Here is a 25491-nt window from a genome sequence, read left to right as displayed (position 1 = left end):
GCATAAACCAACTAGCCACTTCATGCTGCATTATGCAGTTTCTATAAGCTTTACTCAGGACAGACACTAAGGTGTTCTTTTACTGTGTTGTGCTAAGTACTAGCACATGCTTACTGCAGCTTAAAAAGGCTTACCACGAGACACGTTGAGGTGTCCTGTGGTAAGTTCTGAATGTGTGCGTGCAAACTATGCGCTAAAAATATACGGAGGGGACATTTCAGGGGGCAGAGAGTGGGCATTTCTGTGCTAATCAGTTAATGCATCTACAATGATGTGCACAAACTGATTAGCGCGGGATTAGCTTGTGAGTCCTTATTGCCTACAAAATAGATGGCAGTACAGGCTCATGCGCTAATTTTTGGTAATGGTTGTGCGCTAATGGCAACAATTGAAGATCATATCATTTTGGTTACTATGGATGCATTGGCTCTTTACACAAATATACCACAAGAAGCCGCCTTACAGATTATTGAAGAGACTTTGAATAACAAAACTCCTTCCTCCAGTATATTCACTGATTGTTTTTATTTGCTTAGCTGAATTGGTCATTAAACATAACTATTTTTGGTTCGAAGGTGAATATTTTGAACAAAGCCACGGGTTCACTATGGGAGCAACATTGGCACCTGCTGTAGCCATGCTATATATGGCTAAATTTGAAGATCTGATTTATGGGACAGTTCCCTTCAAAGATGTTATAATGTGGAAACGATATTTAGATGATGGGGGTTTTTTTGAGGTCCGGTATAGAAGAATGGTTATTGCAATTTTCCATTTGGATTAATCAATTGGATCAAAATTTGAAATCTGAATTGAAATATGATTATGAGATAATTGACTTTTTAGATCTGTGTATTATGAAATGTGATAACCAATTTAAGACTACCTTGTATAGAAAAAAGGGGATTGCAATAATTATTGTTTCATTGTTTTCATCTATATAAGATTAAAGCTGGTATTCCAATCAGCCAATTTTTAAGGATTCGCCGAATTTGTTCCACAGATGAGGAATTAAAATTACAAGCAAATATTCTGAGACAGAGGTTTATTCAGTGTGGCTACCCTAAAAATGTCATTAAAAAAGCTTATTTGCAAGCCAAATATGCACAGAGATCATTATTGTTACAATATCAGCGGGTGCAGTCAGATGATAGATTAACCTGTGTGTTGCCACATTTTCAAGTATATGGATTGATAACTAACAGGCTTATTTTCGAAAGTGATCACCGGGCATCTTCCGACATAAATCGGGAGATGGACAGCGATCTCTCAAAAGCGGCGAAATCGGTATAATTGAAAGCTGCTTTTTTGACACCATTGCCGCTTTCCCGTCGCCGAGCCGGCGAAAGTTAAAGGGGGCATGTGGGCGGTGTAGCGAAGGCGGGACATGGGCGGGCATGGGCGTGGCTACCAGATGGCCGGCTTTCACAGATAATGGAAAAAAAAGCAGCGTTAATCAGTATTTCACCGGGTTTACTTGGTCCTTTTATTTTCACGACCAAGCCTCAAAAAGTTGCCCCAACTCACCAGATGACCACCGGAGGAAATGGGGGATGACCTCCCCATACACCCCCAGTGGTCACCAACCCCCTCCCACACTAAAAAAATGAAAATAAAAACCTTTTTTGCCAGCTTGTATGCCAGCCTCAAATGTCATACCCAGCTCCCTGACAGCAGTATGCAAGTCCCTGGAGCAGTTTTTAATGGGTGCAGTGCACTTCAGGCAGGCAGACCCAGGTCCATCTCCCCCTACCTGTTACACTTTTGGTGCTAAGTGTTGAGCCCCCCCCCCCAAAACCCACTGTACCCACATGTAGGTGCCCCCCTTCTCCCATAAGGGCTATGGTAATGGTGTAGAGTTGTGGGGAGTGGGTTTGGGGGGGATTTGGGGGGCTCAGCACCCAAGGTAAGGGAGCTATGCACCTGGGAGCTATTTGTATATTTTTGTTTAATTTTTAGAAGTGCCCCCTAGGGTGCCTGGTTGGTGTCCTGGCATGTCAGGGGGACCAGTGCACTACAAATGCTGGCTCCTCCCATGACCAAATGCCTTCGATTTCACTGGGTTTGAGATCGCCGGCATTTTTTTCCATTATTGCTGAAAAACAAAACCGGCCATCTCAAACCCAGCGAACACTGGCATTTGGCTGGGCCAAACCGTATTATCGAAAGAAAAGATGGCCGGCCATGTTTTTCGATAATACGGTTACAGCCAGCTGTTGCACCGCCGCCAAAATATTCGTTCGATTATGCCCCTCCACGTTAATTCAGAATCATGAAATTACAAATACATTACAAATTACAAATACATTCTATCCCATAATAGCTTTACAGTGTGGACGTAGTACAGGTGAACGGATTAAAGACACTTGGTACATCTGACCTAGTTTTGTTATTGGCGGTGTCAGGTGACTATTTAAATACGCTGTCGCCATCTTTGAAGGGGAAAAGGATTCAGTGCAAGTCACAGTAGAAAGCAATATGACTATCTAATGCTATAATTATTGAATGTTTTAATCTTTAGATTTTAGATATAATGATTTGATTATTGTATTTCTATCACAGTGAACCAGCCTTGAAGCGTTTGGTACCCAAATAATCAGTTTTATTTAGGTTCAGTCAAAGTTTGTTGTTGTTTGCCTATTCCTGAGATGCGTTAGGCAGGCAGTCAGTTTACTCAGATCTGTGGGTGGTTCAATGGGTATGAGTATATTCATGTTAAGGTTCGGAAAAACCGTTCTACAATCCTAGGTGAATTGTGCTGGACGCTTCTAAAAAAGCATTTGGTACAATCAGGTTGGGACTGTAAGAATTATAAGACATTCACTCAACCCCTGAGGCAGGCTCTGGTGAGTGCCGAAATACGGCCCATGTCAGGTCCCTTTCAATAAAGGCTGCACCATCGTTCCAATTCTGGAGGCTCTTTTGTGCTTTGTCTTTGTTGCTATATTTTGTGTACTTTTGGACCCTCTCTTTCTTGCTGTCTGACTTACAAGAAACATAAATAGCATTAAAACATAAAAATACAAGACAGTTATTTCAGCTACAAACTTTAATCAGCAAGATAAAAAATAAGCTTTAACATACCTATAAAATGAATGAAAAATCAGGAAATTCCCTAGTATAGGGCCCTTTAACCCTTATATTGAGTTCAGTGCATTCTAGAATGGGACTTTCCCTCGTGCTAAGCCCAGATTTAACACAGCACTTTTTTTTAAAGGTTTTTTCAATTTTTTTTTAATTTGCAGGTCATGAGCTAAAGTTGTCATTAGCATGAAGGTACCTGCAAAGAGTTAATGAGGGAGCACTTACTGCCTCCTATTTAGGGGATGCCAAGTGCTCTCGCATTAACCTTGTCTTATCTAGTTATGGGTACTGTGTGGGTTATCGTGCACAAACAGGCAAAATACCACAAAATTCTTTAACGTGTTTTCCAATAGTCTGTTAACATGTGTTAACCACATGTTAAGGGCTTAACGCCTTTTAGTAAAAAAGGCTCCATAGATAGCTAATGAATCACAAAGTTAGGCACAACAGACAGAAAAGGCCCAACTGTGTAACTTAGCTTTTTGGACTTATCCCACTAAAGACATTACAAAACACTAGCGAAAAAAAGCACAAATACTGCATGCAGAAGTATACGGCACCAACATAAATGTTGCTGTAGGGCAGATATCTCATGAATCAATTTAAAAATAAATCTATACAACTTTAAACATAACTCGATAACAAATGGGTAACCAGTGAAGTGCACAAAGCATTGGTGTAATATGATAAGTACAAGCAACTCCTCACAACACCCTAGCAATCGAATTTTGTACTACCTACAGTGTCTTCATAGTAGTCTCATGGAGTCCCAACAAATGCATATTAGCATAGTCGAACAAGGGAATAAAAAAGCCTGCAAAATGGTTCAAAATCAGAAAGTGCCAATTCCAAAAGCATGCAACCCTCATCAGCAAAATACTATGATCTGCACATTTAAGCATCACAAATGGGCTCATTTTCGAAAGAGAAGGACGCCCATCTTTTGACATAAATCGGAAGATGGACGTCCTTCTCCCAGGGTCGTCCAAATCGGTATAATCGAAAGCCGATTTTGGACGTCCCCAACTGCTTTCCGTCACAGGGATGGCCAAAGTTCAAGGGGGCGTGTCGGAGGCGTAGCGAAGGCGGGACTTGGGCGTGCCTTACACTTGGATGTCCTTGACTGATAATCAAAAGAAACAAGGATGTCCCTGATGAACACTTGGATGACTTTACCTGGTCGTGTTTTTCTTACGACCAAGGCACAAAAAGGTGCCCAAAATGACCAGATGACCACCGGAGAGAATCGGGGATGACCTCCCCTTACTCTCCCAGTGGTCACTAACCCCCTCCCACCCTCAAAAATATCTTTCAAAATATTGATTGCCAGCCTATATGCCAGCCTCAGATGTCATACTCAGGTCCATGACAGCAGTATGCAGGTCCCTGGATCAGTTTTAGTGGGTGCAGTGCACTTCAGGCAGGCGGACCCAGCCCCCCCTTACCTGTTACATTTATGGAGGAAACAGTGAGCCCTCCAAAACCCACCACAAACCCACTGTACCCACATGTAGGTGCCCCCCTTCACCCGTAAGGGCTATGGTAGTGGTGTACAGTTGGGGGTAGTGGGTTTTGGGGGGGGGGGGGGGGTTAGGGGGCTCAGCACACAAGGTAAGGGAGCTATGTACCTGGAAGAAATTTATGAAGTCCACTGCAGTGCCCCCTAGGGTGCCCAGTTGTTGTCCTGGCATGTCAGGGGGGCGAGTGCACTACAAATGCTGGCTCCTTCCACAACCAAATGGCTAGCATTTGGTCGTTTCTGAGATAGACGTTCTTGGTTTCGATTATCGCCGAAAATCAGAAACGTCCATATCTAGGGACGATCAAATCTAAGGATTTGGACGACCCTGACGGTATTTTCGAAACGAAAGATGGACGTCCATCCTGTTTCGAAAATACGGGTTTCCCCGCCCCTGGATCGAGACATCTTGCGAGGACGTCCAAATCAAAACTTGGACGTCCCTTTTGAAAATGCCCCTCCATGACATCCACAAAACAAATTATAGAAATGTGGTGTCAGAGGAATCCAAACCCATCAAATAAAGTATATACTATATAAGAGAGACCAATAATGTCTGTACCCCACAGCCAATGCAAAAACCATAGTGTTGAGGATCCTGCAAAATATGCTAAAACAAATTTCAACATCTGAACATATACAATCTGCTCAATTTCGTTCCTCAATTAAATACTGGATGATAAAAACAAGGTTCAGAAGGATCCAAACTCTTGGGTCATGCAATAATGAAGGCATCATAACATTTTCTAAACAGCAACACATAAGTACATAAGTACTGCCACACTGGGACAGACAAAAGGTCCATCAAGCCCAGAATCCTATTTCCAACAGTGGCCAATCCAGGCCACAAATACCTGGCAAGATCCTGAAAAAGATCAATACAGAAATAAGCAGTGTATTTTCCCCAAGTCAATTTAATAATGGTCTATAGACTTCTCCATTAGGAAGCCATTCAGACCTTTTTTAAATCCCGCTAAGCTAACAGTCTTTACCACATTCACTGGCAACAAATTCCAGAGTTTAATTACACGCTGAGTGAAGAAACATTTTCTCCGATTCATATTAAATTTACTACTTTGTAGCTTCATCGCATGCCCCCTAGTCCTAGTATGTTTGGAAAGAGTAAACAAATGATTCACGTCTACCCGTTCCACTCCACTCATTATTTTATAGACCTCTATCATATCTCCCCTCAGCCGTTTTTTCTCCAAGCTGAAGAGCCCTAGATTCTTTAGCATTTCCTCATAGGGAAGTCGTCTCATCCCCTTTATTATTTTTGTCTCCCTTCTCTGTACCTTTTCTAATTCTACTATATCTTTTTTTAGATGGGGTGACCAGAATTGAACACAATATTTAAGGTGCAGTCGCACCATGGACAGAAACAAAGGCATTATAACGTCCTCACTTTTGTTTTCCATTCCTTTCCTAATAATACCTAACATTCTATTTGCTTTCTTAGCCACCGCAGCACACTGAGCAGAGGATTTCAACGTATCATCAACGGCGCCGAAATCCCTTTCCTGGACGGTGACTCCTAATGTGGAACCCTGCATTTCGCAGCTATAGTTCAGGTTCCTCTTTCCCACATGCATCACTTTGCACTTGATGACATTAAACGTCATCTGCCATTTAGACGCCCAGTTTACCAGTCTCGTAAGGTCCTCTTGCAATTTTTCAGAATCCTCTTGCAATTTAACAACTTTGAATAACTTTGTGTCGTCAACAAATTTAATTACTTCGCTAGATCATTTATAAATATGTTAAAAAGCAGCAGTCCCAGCACAGACCCTTGGGGAACCCCACTATCTACCTTTCTCCATTGAGAATACTGACCATTTAACCCTACTTTCTGTTTTATATCCTTTAACCAGGTTTTAATCCACAATAGAACACTACCTCCTATCCCATGACTCTTCAATTTCTTCTGGAGTCTTTCATGAGGTACTTTGTCAAATGCCTTTTGAAAATCCAGATACACAATATCAACCGATTCACCTTTATATTTAGATTGTAAGCTCTTTTGAGCAGGGACTGTCTCTTTGTGTCAGGTGTTCAGCGCTGCGTGCATCTGGTAGCGCTATACAAATGCTAATAATAATAATAATAATGTTTGTTCACCCCTTCAAAGAAATGTAATAAGATTGGTGAGGCATGATTTCCCTTCACTAAATCCATGTTGGCTTTGTCTCATTAATCCATGCTTTTGAATATGCTCTGTAATTTTGTTCTTTATAATAGTCTCTACCACTTTGCCCGGCACCAATGTCAGGCTCACCGGTCTATAATTTCCTGGATCACCACTGGAACCGTTTTTAAAAATCGGCATTACATTGCCACCCTCCAATCTTCCGGTACCATGCTCGATTTTAAAGATAAATTACATATTACTAACAATAGTTCCGCCAGTTCATTTTTCAATTCTATCAGTACTCTGGGATGAATACCATCTGGGCCAGGTTTGCTACTCTTCAATTTGTCAAATCGCACCATTACATCTTCTATCATTCAGTTTGTCTGACTCGTCAGCTTTGAATACCATTTTTGGCACCGGTATCTCTCCCAAATCTTCCTCGGTGAAGACCGAAGCAAAGAATTCATTTAATCTATCTGCTATCGCTTTGTCTTCCCTGATTGCCCCTTTTACCCCTCGGTCATCTAGCGGTCCAACCGATTCTTTTGCCGGCTTCTTGCTTTTAATATACCTAAAAACATTTTTACTATGTGTTTTTGCCTCCAACGCAATCTTTTTTTCAAAGTCCCTCTTTGTCTTCCTTATCAGCGCTTTGCATTTGACTTGACATTCCTTATGCTGTCTCTTATTATTTTCATGGACAAAGAACCTCCACAGCCACAACAGCAAGAGCTTCCTGACATGCAGGTGGTCTGCAATGCCTCCCAAACAATAACTAATGTGTGTGCTTGCTATCCAAGCTCATGCCACAATGCCTAGATTCTGTCAGTCAGCACTACATAAACACTTTGAGAACAATGAGATCCCCAGTGGATGGCTTCTAGGTGTGCAAACACATAACATAAAATATAATGGCCATTATAAAAGTTAATAACACAATAGAAGATAACATTTAAAATTTTGTACAAATTAAAGACCATATTTTTTTGAAAGATCAAAAACAGAAGCAATTTACCTTACTAATGGTATTTTTTATACAGGGGTTGAAATATAAACAGTTGCCATATTAGCTTAAATTGTGTGACATTGCATAATTAATTTATTAATTTAACTTATAATTTTTATAATATATGATTCTGGTATTTGCAATAAGTCAGCTTCAGGAGGATTTTTTTCTGTATGAGACTAGTATATCTTATTTAAAAATCCTTTCTTGTTGCTTGCTACTGTATCGGATCCATAGTCTTTCAGTTGGTTACCAACTGGAGAAAAAAAATCCTTATACGGTCTGCACCCTAAAATTGGCAGGGAGAGATAGGATTAAGTATACCAGTGTTTATTCATGAAGAAGCAGAACCTGTGAAGAATGCCAGATCCACCTCTGGCCACCTTGTTGGGCAGATTGGATGGACCATGCAGGTCTTTATTTGCCGACATTTACTATGTTACTATAACAGCTGCCATACTGGGTCAGACCAAAAGTCTGTCTAGACCAATGTTCTGTTTTCTACCTTTTAACCATCATCTACCCACATTCTCTACTGACTAATCTACTTTTTTCCTCCCCATAGAAACCTCTTTGAAGATGTACCAACCATCCCAGGACCAGCAATGAAGTGATGTGCTAACTCTTCCACCACCAAGGATGCATCTACTTGTCTTCGTTTTCTACCCTGCAGATAATATAGGTTATCCTTTGAATATCTGACTCAGGACCTCCATTGCCAACCCTGAGGGGGAAGCACAAGAGAACTATAATAAGGCCCACAGGCAGATCAGGGCGGTAATAGAGAGGACATCTTGGATATTGATTTGCTTGACACCTCAGGAAAAGTATGTGATATTTTCTTGGTCTACTGCATGCTCCACAACCTTGAACTCACCTGCAGGATGATCACACCAGAGGGCCTTATGCTGCAACCTGCTGACATTGATGAGGAGAGGAAGCCAGTATAGCAACTGCAACCAACAACCTACAAGACCTTGATTGTGTTTTCGCTGTAAGGAATGAGCTCGTACATAAATAATTTTTAAATATAAGTAAATATATTTAAGTGATATTGTGGTACAGCAGTGATATTTTGCAATATAAAGTGGAACAGAAAGTTAACAAAACAAAACAAATTAAAGTTTCTTTCCTTTCCATGCTCTTATTTTGACACTAGATGGTGCAACCAGCTGCTATGTCTCATTGTGCTTGAGAGCCTGTGGCATCCACTGATGGAGCACTTTCATCTCATCCCACCTCTGAGGTGTGTTTGGTGATCCCATATAAATCAGAGACTGTTGACTGCCCCTAGGGTGGACTGACTGAAAATGGAAGCCAACCAGAGAGGTCTAGATGTGGTGCTGGATGGAGTCGCTGATAGTGGGAGGTGTTCCAGAAACTTCTTTTAAGTAGGCGACCAGGATGTTAATGCTTTGTCACACTTGAATTGAGTTCCTGAATATCAGCCTGGAGTCCTAACCTCACCTCTTTTATTTCATGGCTCTCATGTTTCATCTCCTGGGCTACCTGTATCAATGGATCCTTTCTTTCTTTAAGCTCTGGAAGACTCATGCTGATATTCCTAACCTAAAACCACCACCTCCTCTTCCTTCTCACACTCCTATTCATGGGTATGATCACTCTCATCTGCTGTCTCTGGATCCATGGTCTTCTCCTCATCCATAGATTCTATCTTCTCTGTCTCCCAATCCATGGCCTTCCCTCTTGATGCCTGTGGTTCTTGATGTTTGCAGCTGTGCTGTGGCTTGTGCTGACTCTGGTCTCTGGACTTTCTGGGCATGTGAGGGATCTTCTTGCTCTTCCATTCCTGTTGCAGTACCTGGGTGCATCCATGCAGCAGCTGCTGCTGGATGGGAAACAGCAATAGCTAATTGAGTGAACACAAACAATGAGAAGCTCTGATGACTACTTATGGCTGCAGCTTTCTCACTCATGAGCAGGTAATATATTGTTTGTGCTACATGCAAAGGAAATGTGAAGTTACTCACCTGTAGCAGTTGTTTTCTGAGGACAGTAAGACACATATTACCACAGACAGGTGATGTCCCTGTTGAAGCCCTGGTGCATATGCTACCCATATATTTTTAAGCAGCTTTTGGTAGGCCTGCATTGTGCACAAACAAGTGCCTTCCCATCAACCCAAATCGCACGGGAACCTCAAAAGCTTAAAAAGGAATGTAACTCCAAGAGGAGGTGGGAGGGATGTGGTAATATGTATCATGCTATCCTCGGAGAACATCTGTTACAGGTGAGTAACTTCATTTCTCCGAGGACAAGCAGGACTACAATTACAACAGACAGGAATGCCTAGCTACCAGGCTAATCAAAAACAACAAACAACAGTCAACAGGGACTTGCAACACATGGCCAACAGGAACCAACAACACTAATAACCAGTGCTTTTTCTGTGCTGGTATGCGCCGGCACGGCGTACCGGCACCTTTTTTCTGGGTCCAGGGGCTCACCTGCCCGCTCCCTGCTGTTTGCACCCGGCCGTGATCCCTGCCTTGTAAAACTTTTCTTTTTTATCGAAGTCGCGAACCGGCAGCCTGAAGACTGAAGAAAGCAAACAACAGGCAGGCTCGCCTCCTTGCATTCTGTCGCTTCATTCCCCTGCGTTCTCAGCACATCCCGCCCTCCTCTGATGTCATTTCCTTTCCTCGAGGGTGGGATGCGCTGAGATGCAGGTGGGATGCAGGGAAACAAAGCGACGCGATGCAAGGAGGCGAGCCTGCCTGCTGTTTGATTCTTCAGTCTTTAGGCTGCCGGTTCGCGACTTTGGTAAAAAAGAAAAGTTTTGTAAGGCAGGGAACACAGCCAGGAGCAAACGGAAGGGAGCGGGCAGGGGAGAGTGGGCAAGTGGGGCTGGGATGTGTGTGAGCAAGTGGGGCTGGGGGTGTGTGCGTGTGTGTGGGCAAGTTGGCTGGGGGGGCTGGGCAAATGGAGCTGTGGTTTGATTGATCTCGGGGGCAGGTGGAGGCTGGGGCGAGTCACTGGACATGGAAGGGAGGGGGAGGATAGGGGGCAAAAGAGAATCGCTGGACATGGAGGGGAGGGGAGGGAGGAGAATCATTCTGGACATGGATTGGATGGGATGGCAGGGCAGGGGAGAGAGGAGAATGGAGAATTGCTGGACATGGATGGGAGGGGAAGGCAGGGAAGAGAGAATTGCTAGACTTGGATAGGAGGGGTTAGGAGAGGAGGGCAGGGGAGAGAGGAGAATTGCTGGACATGGAGGGGAGGGGAGAGAGGAGAATCATTCTGGACATGGATTGGATGGGATGGGATGGCAGGGCAGGGGAGAGAGGAGAATGGAGAATTGCTGGGCAGAGGAGAGAGGAGAATGGAAAATTGCTGGACATGGATAGAAGGGGAAGGCAGGGAAGAGAGAATTGCTGGACTTGGATAGGAGAGGAGGGGAGGGCAGGGGAGAGAGGAGACATGCTGGACATGGATGGAGGGGAGGGAAGATAGGAAGGAGATGCACATGGATGGCATGGCAGGGGAGGAAGGAGAAATGCTGGAAAAGGATGGAGAGGAGAGCAGAGCAGGAGATAGAGGAGAATTGCTGGACATGGATGGATGGAGGGGTTGGCGGGGAGAGAGGAGAAATGCTGGACATGGAAGAAGAAAGGAGGAAAGTAAAGAAATAAATGGAAAGGAAGCCCTGGAAACGGAGTTAAGAGAACAGATAGAGAGCAGCAGAATCAGACACTTGGACCACTATGGATAGAAAACAGTCACCAGATGTTACGTCTGTGCTCATCTCACCCTCTGGTGGCCAGAACCGGTGGCTGCTATGAACTGCTATAGACTGTCTTGTTGTTCCTACCCGTTCCAGACTTCAGGCGAGTCCGGTCCGGATCTTCCAAACTGCCAGACTTACTCTTGTTTGTCCCTGTTCAGCACCCGTAGCTGCCTGGTATTTGTTGCAGCTGAATCTCAACTGCTGGTGGGCTTATTAGCCATTTGGAAACTCTCTGCTTGGCCTTTGCATTGCGTCTAAGGTCCCTGGTATGTTGGTGCTCTGTGCACTTCTGCCTAGTCTAGTTTCTTGTTTTAGTTTCTTGCCTGATTCTGCTGTGTGCCCAGACCCGGCATATTTTCTGGTTTTCTCTGTGCCTGCTCTGACCCGGCTAGTTTCCTGGGTTTCTATTCTGTCTCCTTCCTGCCCAGACCCGGCTTGTCCTTTGGTTTACTCTTCTGTTTTGTGTCTAGTCCTTGTCTGTTTGTGCCTTAGTGGCTGTTCTGCAGCTTTCAGGTCTGTGTCTTGTTTGTCAGTGCTTTGTTTCCTGTTATAGTGGCTGCTTGCAGCTTTCAGTTCAGTCTCCTGTCTAGCTGTGCTGGTTCCCTGTTTCAGTGGCTGCTCGCAGCTTTCAGTCCTGTCCTTTAGCCTATCCTTTCCCTGCCTTGCTGTCCCTGTTTATTCCTTTTCCCTCTGACCCTCAGTCCCTGTGCTGCCTAACTGATATCCAGTCCCGGCCTGGTCCAGTAAGTCCTGCCGGCCACCTGAAGCCAGGAGCTCAACTTCTGGTGAAAGGCGGCCAGGTGCAGGTGAAGCCTAACTGTTTGTCAGAGATCTGCCCTAGCTCTAGTGTGGGGTGGTTTTGCCTGCCACTGCCGCTCCTCGGCAGTGGCCCAAGGGCTCACAAATCCAGTTCCAGCTTTGTAAACATGACACCAGACAACAAAGGTAGAAAAAATCATTTTATTTTCATTTTAGTGTTTGGAATTTGTCCAATTTGAGAATTTACATCTGCTGTCTTATTTTGCACTGGGTATACTGGAGCTGTAACATCTTATAGAAATGATTTATAATGAAAAAAAATCACAAGTTATTGGTTTCTCTCCTATACTAGTATATTTTCAATGATGTCTGTTTATATGCGCCATAGCTGGTATAAGGGGTGTGGCTAATGTGGGTGCGGCTATCATAGGGGTGGAGCCATATGTGGTGACCCCACCCATAATGAGTAACCGGCACCTTTTTTTCTACAAAAAAAGCACTGCTAATAACTAAAGCAGGCCTGTTGTGAAGGTGCAACCTGGAACAGAAAAAATTGGGACTACGTGGGTGGGATTGGATTCTAGACACCAAACAAAGTCTGCAAGTCTATCCGACCAAATGGTTGTTGCGTTGGCTATGCTGCTCAATGCAGTAATGAGATGGGAATGTGTGGACTGAGGACCACATTGCCGCTCTGCAAATCTCTTCAATGAAGGCTGTACTCAGTGGGCTACTGATGTAGCCATGGCTCTAACATTGTGAACCATGACATGACCCTTTACAGTCAGCTCAGCCTGGGTATAAATGAAAGAGATACACTCTGCTAGCCAATTGGATAAAGTGAGTTTTGGTAAAAAGAAACAAAGAACTGGGTGGACCTTGTATGGGCTTTAGTCTACTCCAGATTGAAGGCCAAGGCTCACTTGCAGTCCAAGGTGTGCAAGAGAGAGGATCTAGGGCCTTGCTCTCATACCAGATGGCAAACCTCTTCCATTTAAAAGTATAACACCTCTTGGTGGAATATTTCCTGGAAGCCTGCAGGATTATGGAGACACCTTCAGTCAGCTGCAGAGATGCAAATTCTATGCTCTCAACATTCAGGCCGTGAGGGCCAGAGACTGGAGGCTGGGATGCAGAAGAGACCCCATGTTCTGTGTGATGAGAGGCAGGAAGCAGTCCAGTCTTCATGGATCTTTGGAGGACAACCCCAGAAGAAGAGGGAACCAGATCTGTTTCAGCCAGTAAGGTGCAATTGGGATCATTTATTATTTATTTATTATTTAATAATATTTATTTTCCGCTCTATCTTACAAATTCTAGGCAGATAACAAAATCCATACATAAACCATTAGACACACATTAAAAATCAACCATAACAATATACAAAACAAATACTAAAATTAATATCAGCGAGAAGCTCACATCTTCTGCAACAAAAACATCATATAATACATTCCTAATCTGTGCTTAAAAATCATTCATTTAGCAGCAACCCTTGGCTATTTAAAAAACAGCATCTTAAAATGTCTCAGTTCTTCATTCTATAAGCCTCCTGGAAAAACAATGGTTTCAATGCAACCTTAAAATCTGTAAGATTTCACAAGCATTGGACATTATTAGGCAATTCATTCCACAAATGTGGTCCCTTTATATAAAAAACTGAATTTCAATATTCATCTAAGTAGACCAAGTGAAATGAAGGAACTTCCAGATTTAGAGAAAAAGAGGAATCCAAAGAATTTTATGGCTGCTAACACAAAAGATACTTATGCAGCACTTTGAATACCCAGTATCAAGATCTTAAATTGAACACAAAATTCAATGGGTATTTCAAAGAAATGAACAAAGGAGTAATATGTTCAAACTTGGATATCCAATATAAATCTCTAGCTACTGCATTTTGTACTGATTGACATGATTTAAAAAATCTCTTTGGTATTCCTTATCAATTCCTTATCAATTGCAATAATCAAAATGGGATATCGCAACATTTTGAATTACTTTTCAGAACTTATTAGATGTTAATAATTCTTTGAATCTTATTCATTTCAATTTATAAAATACAGTGGTGATTATTTTACAAATGTGGAGGGGCATAATCGAAAGGAACGCCCAAGTTTTGCTGAGGACGTCCTTCCAAAACATCCCGATGGAGGGGCGGGGAAACCCATATTATTGAACAAGATGGACGTCCATCTTTCGTTTCGATAATATGGTCAGGGACACCCAAATCTTGAAATTTAAGTCGCCCTTAGAGATGGTCGTCCCTAGACTTGGTCGTTTCTGATTTTCGGCGATAATGGAAAGCAAGGACGCCCATCTCAGAAACGACCAAATTCGTGGGAGGAGCCAGCATTTGTAGTGCACTGGTCCCCCTCACATGCCAGGACACCAACCGGGCACTGCAGTGGACTTCATAAATTGCTCCCAGGTACATAGCTCCCTTACCTTGTGTGCTGAGCCCCCCAACCCCCCCCAAAACCCACTACCCACAACTGTACACCACTACCATAGCCCTTATGGGTGAAGGGGGGTCCTAGATGTGGGTACCGTGGGTTTGTGGTGGGTTTTGGAGGGCTCACATTTACCACCACAAGTGTAACAGGTAGGGGGGGATAAGCCTGGGTCCGCCTGCCTGAAGTGCATGGCACCCACTAAAACTGCTCCAGGGACCTGCATACTGCCGTGATGAACCTGAGTATGACATTTGAGGCTGGCACAAAATATTTTGAAAGATTTTTTTTGAGGGTGGGAGGGGCTTAGTGACCACTAGGGAGTAAGGGGAGGTCATCCCCAATTCTCTCTGGTGGTCATCTGGTCAGTTCGGGCACCTTTTTGTGCCTTGGTCGTAAGAAAAACAGGACCAGGTAAAGTTGTCCAAGTGCTCATCAGGGACGCCCTTTTTTTCCCCATTATGGGTTGAGGATGTCCATGTGTTAGGCACGCCCAAGTCCCACCTTCGCTATGCCTCTGACACCCCCCCCCCCCCCCCCCGTGAACTTTGGTCGTCCTCGCGACGGAAAGCAGTTGGGGACACCCAAAATCGGCTTTCGATTATACTGATTTGGGCGACCCTGTGAGAAGGACGCCCATCTTCCGATTTGTGTGGAAAGATGGGCGTCCTTCTCTTTCGAAAATGAGCCTGATAGTCTTGCATAGTAAATGCTAGATCCAACATCACTCCTAAAAGGTCTAACTGTTTTACAAAACAGATCTGTACATCATCAATCGTATATGAGTCCAGAATTCTATCAACTGGATGACTACTCAAAAGCATTATCTGGGTTTTCTGCATATTCAACTTAAGCTTATTAGCATGTAGCCATTTGATTGATTGTACACAAAGAGGGGCATTTTCGATCGGGGACGCCCCTCTCTAAGGGCGCCCATCTCCGAGGACGGTGCCCGCGAAGGGGCGGGGGCTGACCATATATTCGTTTCGAGAATACGGTTGGGGGCGCCCAAATCTCAACATTTAGGTCAACATTAGAGATGTTCAACCTAAATGCTGAGATCGCCAGAATTAGAGATGGGCGCCCTCGGTTTTCACCGATAATGGAAACCGATGGCGCCCATCTCAAAAATGAACAAATCCAAGGCATTTGGTCATGGGAGGGTCTAGGATTCGTAGTGCACTGGTCCCCCTCACATGCCAGGGCACCAACCGGGCACCCTAGGGGGCACTACAGTGGACTTCACAAATTGGTCCCAGGTGCATAGCTCCCTTACCTTGGGTGCTGAGCCCCCCAAAACCCACTACCCACACCACTGCCATAGCCCTAAGGGGTGAAGGGGGGCACCTACATGTGGGTACAGTGGGTTTCGGGTGGGTTTTGAAGGGCTCCCATTTTCCACCACAAGTGTAACAAGTAGGGGGGGATAGGCCTGGGTCCGCCTGCCTGAAGTCCACTGCACCCACTAAAACTATCCCAGGGACCTGTATACTGCTGCGATGGACCTGAGTATGACATTTGAGGCTGGCATAGAAGCTGGCAAAAAAAGTTTTTAAAGTTGTTTTTTTGAGGGTGGGAGGGTTAGTGACCACTGGGGGAGTCAGGGGAGGTCATCCCCGATTCCCATCGGTGGTCATCTGGTCAATTTGGGCACTTTTTGGGGACTTGGACCTGAAAAAAAAGGGACCAAATAAAGCGGACCAAATTCTCGCCAGGGATGTCCTTCTTTTTTCCATTATCAGCTGAGGGCGCCCATCTCTTAAGCATGCCCCAGCACGTCCTTGTCCCGCCTTCGCTACCCTTCCAACACACCCCCGGGAACTTTGTTCGTCCCCGCGACGGATTGCAGTTGGGGGCGCCCAAAATCGGCTTTTGATTATACTGATTTGGGTGCCCGCAGGAGAAGGACGCCCATCTCCCGATTTGTGTCAAAAGATGGGCGCCCTTCTCTTTCAAAAATAAGCTGGATAGTGAGTTTCAAAAAATCAATTGCTTTAGAAAATGGCTGCTCTATCTTAAAGATATACTGGACATCGTCCGTATAAACTCTGTTATCAATATCCAATGTTCCCAATAAAACACATAACGGCCTCAGAAAAATATTAAAAAGGGTGGCCGAAAGTGATGACCCTTGAGGAACTCCAGTAGTAACATCCATAAAGGAGGAACACTCAACACCAGTAGAAACCCTAAATTGTCTTCAGGACAAACATGACCTAAACCAATCAAAAACAGTGTCACCTATCCCAATTTCTTTCAGTCACTGCAAAAGGATCATGTAATCAATTGTACCAAAAGTGGCTGAAATATCTAATGATACAAACAGAAAACTTGAGTCATTATCAAATTCAGATCACACAATATCCAACTATGAGATCAGCAATGTTTCATGGTCTCATCCTGCTTGAGTTTCAGCAAAGTCTTCTCTATCAGAGGGATAGGAAGATATGCATACAGAAGACACTTCCCCCAATCTAGGAGGAAGGCATCCAATGCTAGTCTGTCATGTGACCTGTGCCTGGAACAGCACTGTGGGGCCTTTGTTGTTGAGATGAATGGCGAAGAGATCCACCGAAGGGGTGCCCCACTCTTGGAAGATCTTGCAGGCAATGCCCATGCAGAGAGTCCACTCATACAGTTGCATTACTGTGCTTAGCCTGTCCATAAGACTGTTGTCTTTCCCCACAAGGTATGTGGCCCAGAGCACCATGCCATAGGCAGTGGCTCATTACCATATCATGACTTCTTCCTGACACAAGGGTTAGATTCCCATACCCCTCTACTTGTTGACATGGAGGGGCATTTTCGAAAGAAACATCTAAATCAGAATTTGGACGTTTTATAAAGATGTCCAAATTCCGAACAGGAAAGAAGGTCATTTTCAAAAAAGATGGACGTCTATCTTTTGCATTCGAAAATACTATGGAAGTCCTGTGATTTGGACATCTATGTTTTTCAGCCATTTAAAAAAAAACAAAAACGTCCAAGTGTAAAACGTCCAAAATCAAGCCATTGGGCAGACTGGATGGACCGTGCAGGTCTTTTTCTGCCGTCATCTACTATGTTACTATATGTTACAATTTGTAGTAGACTAGTCCCCCTGACATCCCAGGACAGCAATAGGGCATCCTTGGGGGCACTACAGTGGACTTCATAAAATGCCCCCAGGTACACATCTGACCATTGCTCCCTTACCTTGTGTGCTGAGGCCCCCCAAACCCACCCAAATCCCACTACCCCCAACTGTACACCACTACCATAGCCCTTACAGGTGAAGGGGTACCTCTATGTGGGTACAGTGGGTTTCTGGTGAGTTTTGGAGGGCTCACAGTTTCTTGCACAAGTGAACAGGAAGTAGGGGTATGGGCCTGTCTGAAGTGCACTGCACCTAATACTAAACTACTCCAGGGACCTGCATGCTACTGTAATAGACCCGAGTATGACATCTGAGGCTGGCAAGTAATGTTCTTCAACACATTTTTTTGGGGTGGGAGGGGGTTAGTGACCACTGCGGGAGTAAGGGGAGGTCATCCCTGATTCCCTCCAGTGGTCATCTGCTCATTTGGGGCACCTTTTTGTGCCTTGTTCGTAATAAAAACAGGTCTAGCTCAAAACGTCTAAGCTTTAGTCCTGGACGTTTTTGCTTTGTTCCATTATGGCTGAAAGACGTCCAAGTCTTAGGAACGCCCAAGTCCCACCTTGAACTCGCCTCCTTGAGATTTGGACATCCTTTTAACAGACTTCGGAGAAAGACGTACAAATTGATGTTTCAATGATACCGATTTGGACGTTTCTGTGAGACGGACGTCCAAATGCTGACATGTCACTTTTTGGACATCTATCTCTTTCAAAAATGAGCCTGATAGTATATGGCAATCTGATCGTCTGTTTGAATGAGAACAATTTGGTTCATCAGCCAATCTCTGAAAGCCTTTAGAGTGTTCCAGATCACCCATAGCTCTAGGAAGTTGAGCTGAAGCTCAGTTTCCTGAGTGGACCAGGTTCCCTGGGAGTGAAGCCTGTCTACGTGGGCTCCCCACTCCAGTGTGGATGCATCCTTAGGCATGGGGCGGAGGAATTTGGAATGGGAATCCAAGGGTCAAATTGGGCTGAATTATCTACCAGAGAAGTGACTGGGCCAACTCTAGGGTGACCGTGATGACATTCACAAGGTTCCCAGTGGCCTGACACCATTGAGAAGCAAGTGTTCATTGGGTTCCTGTTAAATGGAGGCATTCCAAAGGAATTACATGTACTGTGGAGGCCATATGGCCTATCAACCTCAACATCTGCCAAGCTGTGGCATGCTGGCTACTCTGAACCTGAGTGGTGATAGCAATTAAGGCATCCATCCATTCTGAAGGCAGATAGGCTCAAGCTTGAACCATGTCTAGCAGGCCTCCAATGTACTCAAATTGCTATACTGGGAGAAGATGGGGTTAATAGTTGATCAGGTAAAGATAAGGAATCACCCAAAATGACCCAAATCTCAATTTCTCCAGTATTTAATAAAAAAACTCCTCTCACCTAGATCACTTGACCCACTTAACTCCCGTACCAGCAATCTATGTCAATGATAGATCCATGGGGAGCAAGTCGGTACTAATAAGATACCTCCTAGGAGCCTCAGATCTGGGTTTCTTGTTTATGTCTGAGATGTGGCTTACGGAATTCAACAGTCCAATATTAACCCAACTATATCATCCTGGTTATGATTTAATTCACTCTCCAAGACAAGGAGAAAAAAGGGGGTGGACTTGCTCTCATTTAAAAAAACTTTTTTCATGCATCCCTATTTGGTTCAGGAATGTACCCAGAACTGGAATATATGTTATGTAAATTCAATGACAATTCCAGAGACACCAGTCACATTGCTCTACTCCTCATATACCAACTGCCAGGAGCCTGGTCCAAAGCCAAACCTATAATACTGGAGATCATTTCATCCACCATTGTCCCAATTTTCCAGCGTAATTGTCCTAGGGGATTTAAACTTACACTTAGGAGAACAATGCTGACACTAATGTTCATTACTTTAAATCATTCATGAAAATGAGTTAACTCACAATGTTAATAGAGGGCGCAACTCATGAACAATGCCACGCTTTAGACTTCCTTACATCCCATCTCACTAGCTTGGTTGGCTCCTCTGACTGGAAGCCTATATCATGGTCTGATCATTTCTAAACTGACTTTATAATTAACTTCTGCATGTCAAGCTGGTCCAAGCACCAACCGTATAAGCTGATATCGGCTAAAGGGAAAATCAATGAAACCATCTCCTGAACTGAACTAAAAGTCTCCCAGATCCCCGAAATCCCCATACAAGAATCTGTAAAATCTGTATGGCACACTATAGTTAAAGCGGTGCTGGACAGAATTTCACCAGTAACTTCCAAAAAAATGCATGGCTGCATGAAAATCCCCTTTGTATTCGGAAGAAGTAGCTCAACTGAAACTGAACTGTTGACAGGAAAGCAATGGAGAAAAAGCAAGACCACTGATGACAAATCCAACTGGAGACTCACCTTTCATCACTATAAATGGAAGTTATCTAATTCCAAACAGAAATACTACAGCAGCATAGTGGGCCAAGATATGTTCGACAACAAAAACTATTCTCCCTAGTAGAAGTCTAACCGCTACTGACACTGTCAACAATAAGCATCAAGCATGCCCTTTGGCTCAAGACCTAGCTGATTACTTTGTAAACAAAATCAACCAAATCAAATCTGACCTAGTTAAAAGTAAGCCAGCAGGCGAACTGAACTGAACTATGGAAACATCCCTGACTCAGGAACAGACTCATCCTCACACCCAACTCAAAGAACGACAGTAGATCAGTTATGGGTAACGTTTCAGCCATTATCAACAGAAAAATTAAAATCAATGCTACTGAAATGCTCATGCTCACACTGCTCCCCAGACCCCTGCCCGGAATTCTTATTCCAGACCACTCCATCTGACATGGCTCAATGGCTAACAGATTGCCTTAATGATTTACTAAAATCAGGCTCTCTCCCTCCAGATATGGGAAAAATCATACTCACACATTGTGATGAAATGCCTAGCCACCCATCTGGGGTTACCCTGCAGCCACTTAGAGGGTCTACCCCGGCACAGCTCAGGTCCACCTGTACCTGCTGCTTGTGCTCTACACTAGCACCCTCCTCCCACCGACTGGGTCACAAGCGCCTCTGGGCAAGTCTCTCGCTGTCCAATTATCCTCAGTGATTTCTAGGTTACTGGAGCCACACTCCCAGTGGTCCCACAGTTCCCAGAAAGCACTCAATAGACCCAACACACAAACCACCAGGATTCTTTATCAATCTAGACAGGCAGAACAAACAAACAATTGTGTTTATTCTCATAAAAATATTGAACAGTGGAACAAAATAGTGCAAATAGGCAAACAATAACAGGTAACTGAAATATGGATCAATTTTAACACTATCTAAACATTTGCATACTAGTTAAACAGTACCTGAGAAGATCAGGACATATATTTCACCGAGCCTCATTCTTCCTGGCTAAGACTGAAGGCAAACTCAGTACACTCTAAAAGAAATTAGCTCCTGGACCAATCAGAGCCCAGTCAACAAGATTTAAAATACTGCTGTTTGCTTCCTGCTTATGTTAAAGAAAAAGAACATTCAGTTCCCTATAACAGCTTTACAGCAAAGACACACCACCTGCTGACCAAATAGGAGAAATACACTTCAGGACATAATTAAAATAGGAAAATATTGAATACATTTTACAGGGTTAAAGCACACTGTTTCTTCACACCTCCCCTTTTAGGAGAGAGACCCTAGACTGCGGCCTCCACAGTCCGCTGACTAGGTATCGGTAGTCCAGTGTCAGGGTGGTTCTAGCTTTTCCTTCCTGGAGAGGCCATCAGCTTTGCCATGTTCATTGCCCTTCCGTTGCTTATAACAGAAGGTTTTACCAAACTCAGTACATGATAACAGTTTTAATCCTGTATGCATCAATTTCTGAATAGGAGGAGTATCTTCCGACAGACGTTTTTACCACACTCAGCACATGTGAATAGTTTTACTCCTTTGTGTATTCTCTGATGCTTTGTTAGCTATGATTTATGAATAAATTTTTTCTACATTCAGTGCATATAAATGGTTTCTTCCCTGAATGGATTCTAAGCTGCTTTGACAATAATTTCTGGCAACTGAAACTTTGCTTACGCTCCATACTTGAAACTGGTCTCTCTACTGGGTGAAATTTTATATTTCTTATGGAGCTTTCTTCCTGGTTGAAACTACTGTCATAACCAGGACATGAAGATATTCTAGTATCAGTACTTTTCTGCTATTCTGTAATGTTTGCTTTATTGATACAGTTTTTCTCATATTCTATACTTGTACATGTTCCAGTTTCTTTATTATTTTTCATGTGCTGCATTAGCTCTTTTTTCATACTGAAATCATTCTCATACTTAGAGCATGTAAAATGTGTGTCTTTTACTATTCTAGTTTTCCCTTTTGACTGAAAGTGTATTCACAGTCTGTACATTTAGATTGTCTCTCTTCAGTGTAAGATCCCTCTGATAATGTCTCTGCTATAAGGTTAGGTATGGGCTCACTATCCTGACACTCTTCTAGTAGGCTGCATATAGCTAGCACCATAGCTGTGCAATTTGCATAGGCCTTTAACATATTTACATGAAAAGTACACTGCTTTCTGTCTTGAGAGTCCATAGATATAACACAGTTTGTATCATTCAGGCGCCTTATGACCTTGTAAGGTCCCACCCAATTTTATTCTGATGAACTGGGACTAAAACAAGTACCTGATGGCCCTCATAAAACTCTCTATTTCGGGTCTTATGATCATACCAGGTCTTTTGTTTAGTCTGGGCTGCCTGTAAGTTATCTCTGACAAAGCCCAAAAGTTCTTCTAATCTGTGCCGCATATTAACTACATATTCAATTACAGGGGTGTAAGAGGTGTGAACCTTTCCCTCCCAATGTTCTTTTATTAGGTCAAGGGGCCCTCTCACCCAACGGTCATAAAGCAGCTCAAATGGGGAGAACCCTGTAGACTCCTGAGGTACTTCTCTGTAGGCAAACAGTAAGTAAGGCAAGTATTTTTCCCAGTCTCGGTCTCCTGTTTCCATGAAAGTCTTTAACATGTGCTTTAATGTACCATTAAATCTCTCCATCAACCCATTAGTTTCAGGGTGACCTAGTGTGGTACGTACAGATTTCACTCCACATTGCGCCCACAGATTCTGGATCAACTCAGACACAAACTGTGTCCCTTGGTCTGAGAGTATTTCTCTTGGATATCCTACCCGGGAAAATATTTCTAGCAGGGCAGTGGCAATTTTCTCTGATTCTGTGGAGGATAAGGCTACTATTTCAGGATATCTGGTAGCAAAGTCCACCACTGTCAATATATATCTTTTCCCAGTCCGGCTAGGTACAGCTAGAGGCCCCACTATATCCACAGCTATTCTCTCAAAGGGCTCAGTGATAATGGGTAAAGGTTTTAGGGGAGCTTGGGGGTGATCGTGGTTCTTATCTACCTCTTGGCACGCATCAGGTTCAACAATAGTCAGCTACAGCTCGATATTCCCAGACAATAGAAGTTCTGGGTCAATCTAGTGCATGTGTGTGTCACCCCCTGATCAGTGGCATTCCTGGCCTGGATGGCACCCGGGGCGGAGCGCCGATGCGCCTCCCCCCCCCCGGGGCAGCGCCCCCCCCCCCCCGCTAGATGACACCTCCCCCCCGGTGAAATGACACCCCCACGGGTGCACGCCGCTGGGGGGGGGGGTGCCATGGCGAACGCCTGCTCCTCCGAGTTTGCTAAACTTTGTTAGTTCACTGCAGCTCCCTCTGCCCCGGAACAGGAAGTAACCTGTTCCGGGGCAGAGGGAGCTGCAGCGAACGAACGAAGTTTAGCGAACTCGGAGGAGCAGGTGTGCGCGGTGGCACCCCCCCAGTGGCGTGCACCCGGGGCGGACGGCCCCCACCGCCCCCCCCCCTTGGTACGCCACTGCCCCTGATGTCCTGCTAGTGGAATGCCGTGTATAATCTGTAGAAGTTGTTCTCTGTATGCCCTGGACACTAAAAACTGCTTGCCTGCTAACCAGGGCCTATTAGGATCAACAGGATCAGTCTTTCTGTACAAAAGCTACCTTTCCATAGGATATGATCTTTACCAGTCTCATTGGTTGGCTGACCAGCCCTCTGCCTCAGGGCTTCCAGGTCAGGGTCAGAACGTTGTGCTTTCTGAAAAGCAGGTCTCTGTCCTATATCAGTATCCATATCTAAAAGAGTCTCTGCTGGTGACTGACAAATCAGGGTCATCAGTCTGATCAATAGGTGTGTCAGTTAAGTCAAGCTGTTCCATACTCACGGCCACAGTCACCTCTGGAACTAGTGCTGCTGGAAGCACTGGAGCACCGCCTCCTGTCGCTTGGTCAGCTGGTCCCACCTGAACTGGCTCAGGATCTGGAACTGGAGAGGTGATCTCTACTGCTTCTGCTTGTTGGGCCGTCTGGGCTTGACTACAGGTCACCATAGCTGAAATACTGACTCCGCTATCTAGGGTAATTTTCATTGGACCCAAGTCGATCCCACACTGCATTGGTACCGGAATGTTTTTCATCATGCCTACTTCTCTGTATCCAGGCTTGGTACCCCAATCCAAGAATACTCGAGCAATGGGTACAGTCTCTCTGGATTCATTGGCTAGCACTACCTCTGCAGTGCTCCCTAGTAGAATAGCATCTTCCAGCACTAGCTCCGGTCGTAATAAAGTCATGCTAGAACCAGTGTCCACAAGCCCAGCCACCTGGGTCTGGTTCACAGTTACTAGTGTGCTGCAGTGTTGTGGAAACCCATCTGCTTCCTTGCTTGATGAATGGCTAGTAACTTTTTATGCTGCGGCAAATGTGTGGGTCTCCTTTGTGGTACTGGAGCCACACACAAAAGCTGCCAGCTTAGGTGCAGGAACTGGAATGCTCTTTAGTGCAGGCTTGGGATTATCTGGGCAATCTGCCTTGAAATGTCCTATGCGCCCAAACTGGAAACAAGGACGTTCATGCCTAAAGTCTTTAGGTTTTTGGGGAACACTGGAGGGTTTGCTGACAGTCTCTGAGGTTGCAGGCATATTTGGCATAGGGCCCTGGCTGCCCTCAGATACTGGTTGCTGCGGATAAGGATGGCTTCTCTTTGAAACCAGGGAAGGTTAGCCATAAAATGTCAGTCAACTCAGCTGCTTTCTCTGGAGTATGCAGCTGGTGATCTTGAACATGTTCCCTCACCTCTGGATGACAATGCTGACAAAAATACTCCAGGACCATCAAGTTTTGGCAGTTCTCCAGGGATTTAACTTCAGCTCCATTGAGCCACTCCTGGTGCTGCTATCTTAACTGAATCACAAACTCGCTGTGAGTATCATTTGCCCCCTTTTGCAAAGTCCGGAACTTCAGTCTATAGGTCTCTGGGGTAACGGCATAACTGTTCTACAAAGCTTTGCGCACCTCCTCGAACTGGGAACATGTCTCGATGGACAGTCCATGGAATGCCTCAAGTGCTCTACAAGTGAGCTTTTCTCCCAGATAATGCACCCAGTCTTTCTGAGGAATCTCATTGAGGCGGCAAAATTTTTCAAAGGCAGTTGGATACTCATCTATGTTACTTCTGGTATCATCAAACTGCGAAAACAAGTTGTGGACCCTGCCTCGGGCCTTGGCGCAGGGGTTGGAGCTTTGGATATGAGCCATTTCCATCTTCAGCTTCATTTTCTGCAGCTGGAATT

At 44.4% G+C, this 25491-nt stretch overlaps 1 protein-coding gene across 1 annotated transcript in view; it reads right to left on the bottom strand.

Moving 5' to 3' along the window:
• The window catches only part of ADGB (androglobin), a 738031-nt gene that overhangs the window by 367565 nt on the left and 344975 nt on the right, over nt 1-25491 (bottom strand). The gene's annotated exons all lie outside the window — the stretch shown is intronic.

Source organism: Microcaecilia unicolor, chromosome 3, assembly GCF_901765095.1.
Source record: "Microcaecilia unicolor chromosome 3, aMicUni1.1, whole genome shotgun sequence".
NCBI classification, from domain to species: domain Eukaryota; kingdom Metazoa; phylum Chordata; class Amphibia; order Gymnophiona; family Siphonopidae; genus Microcaecilia; species Microcaecilia unicolor.
Note: the sequence above shows the minus strand (reverse complement) of the source record. Positions and strands in the feature narration are given on the sequence as shown.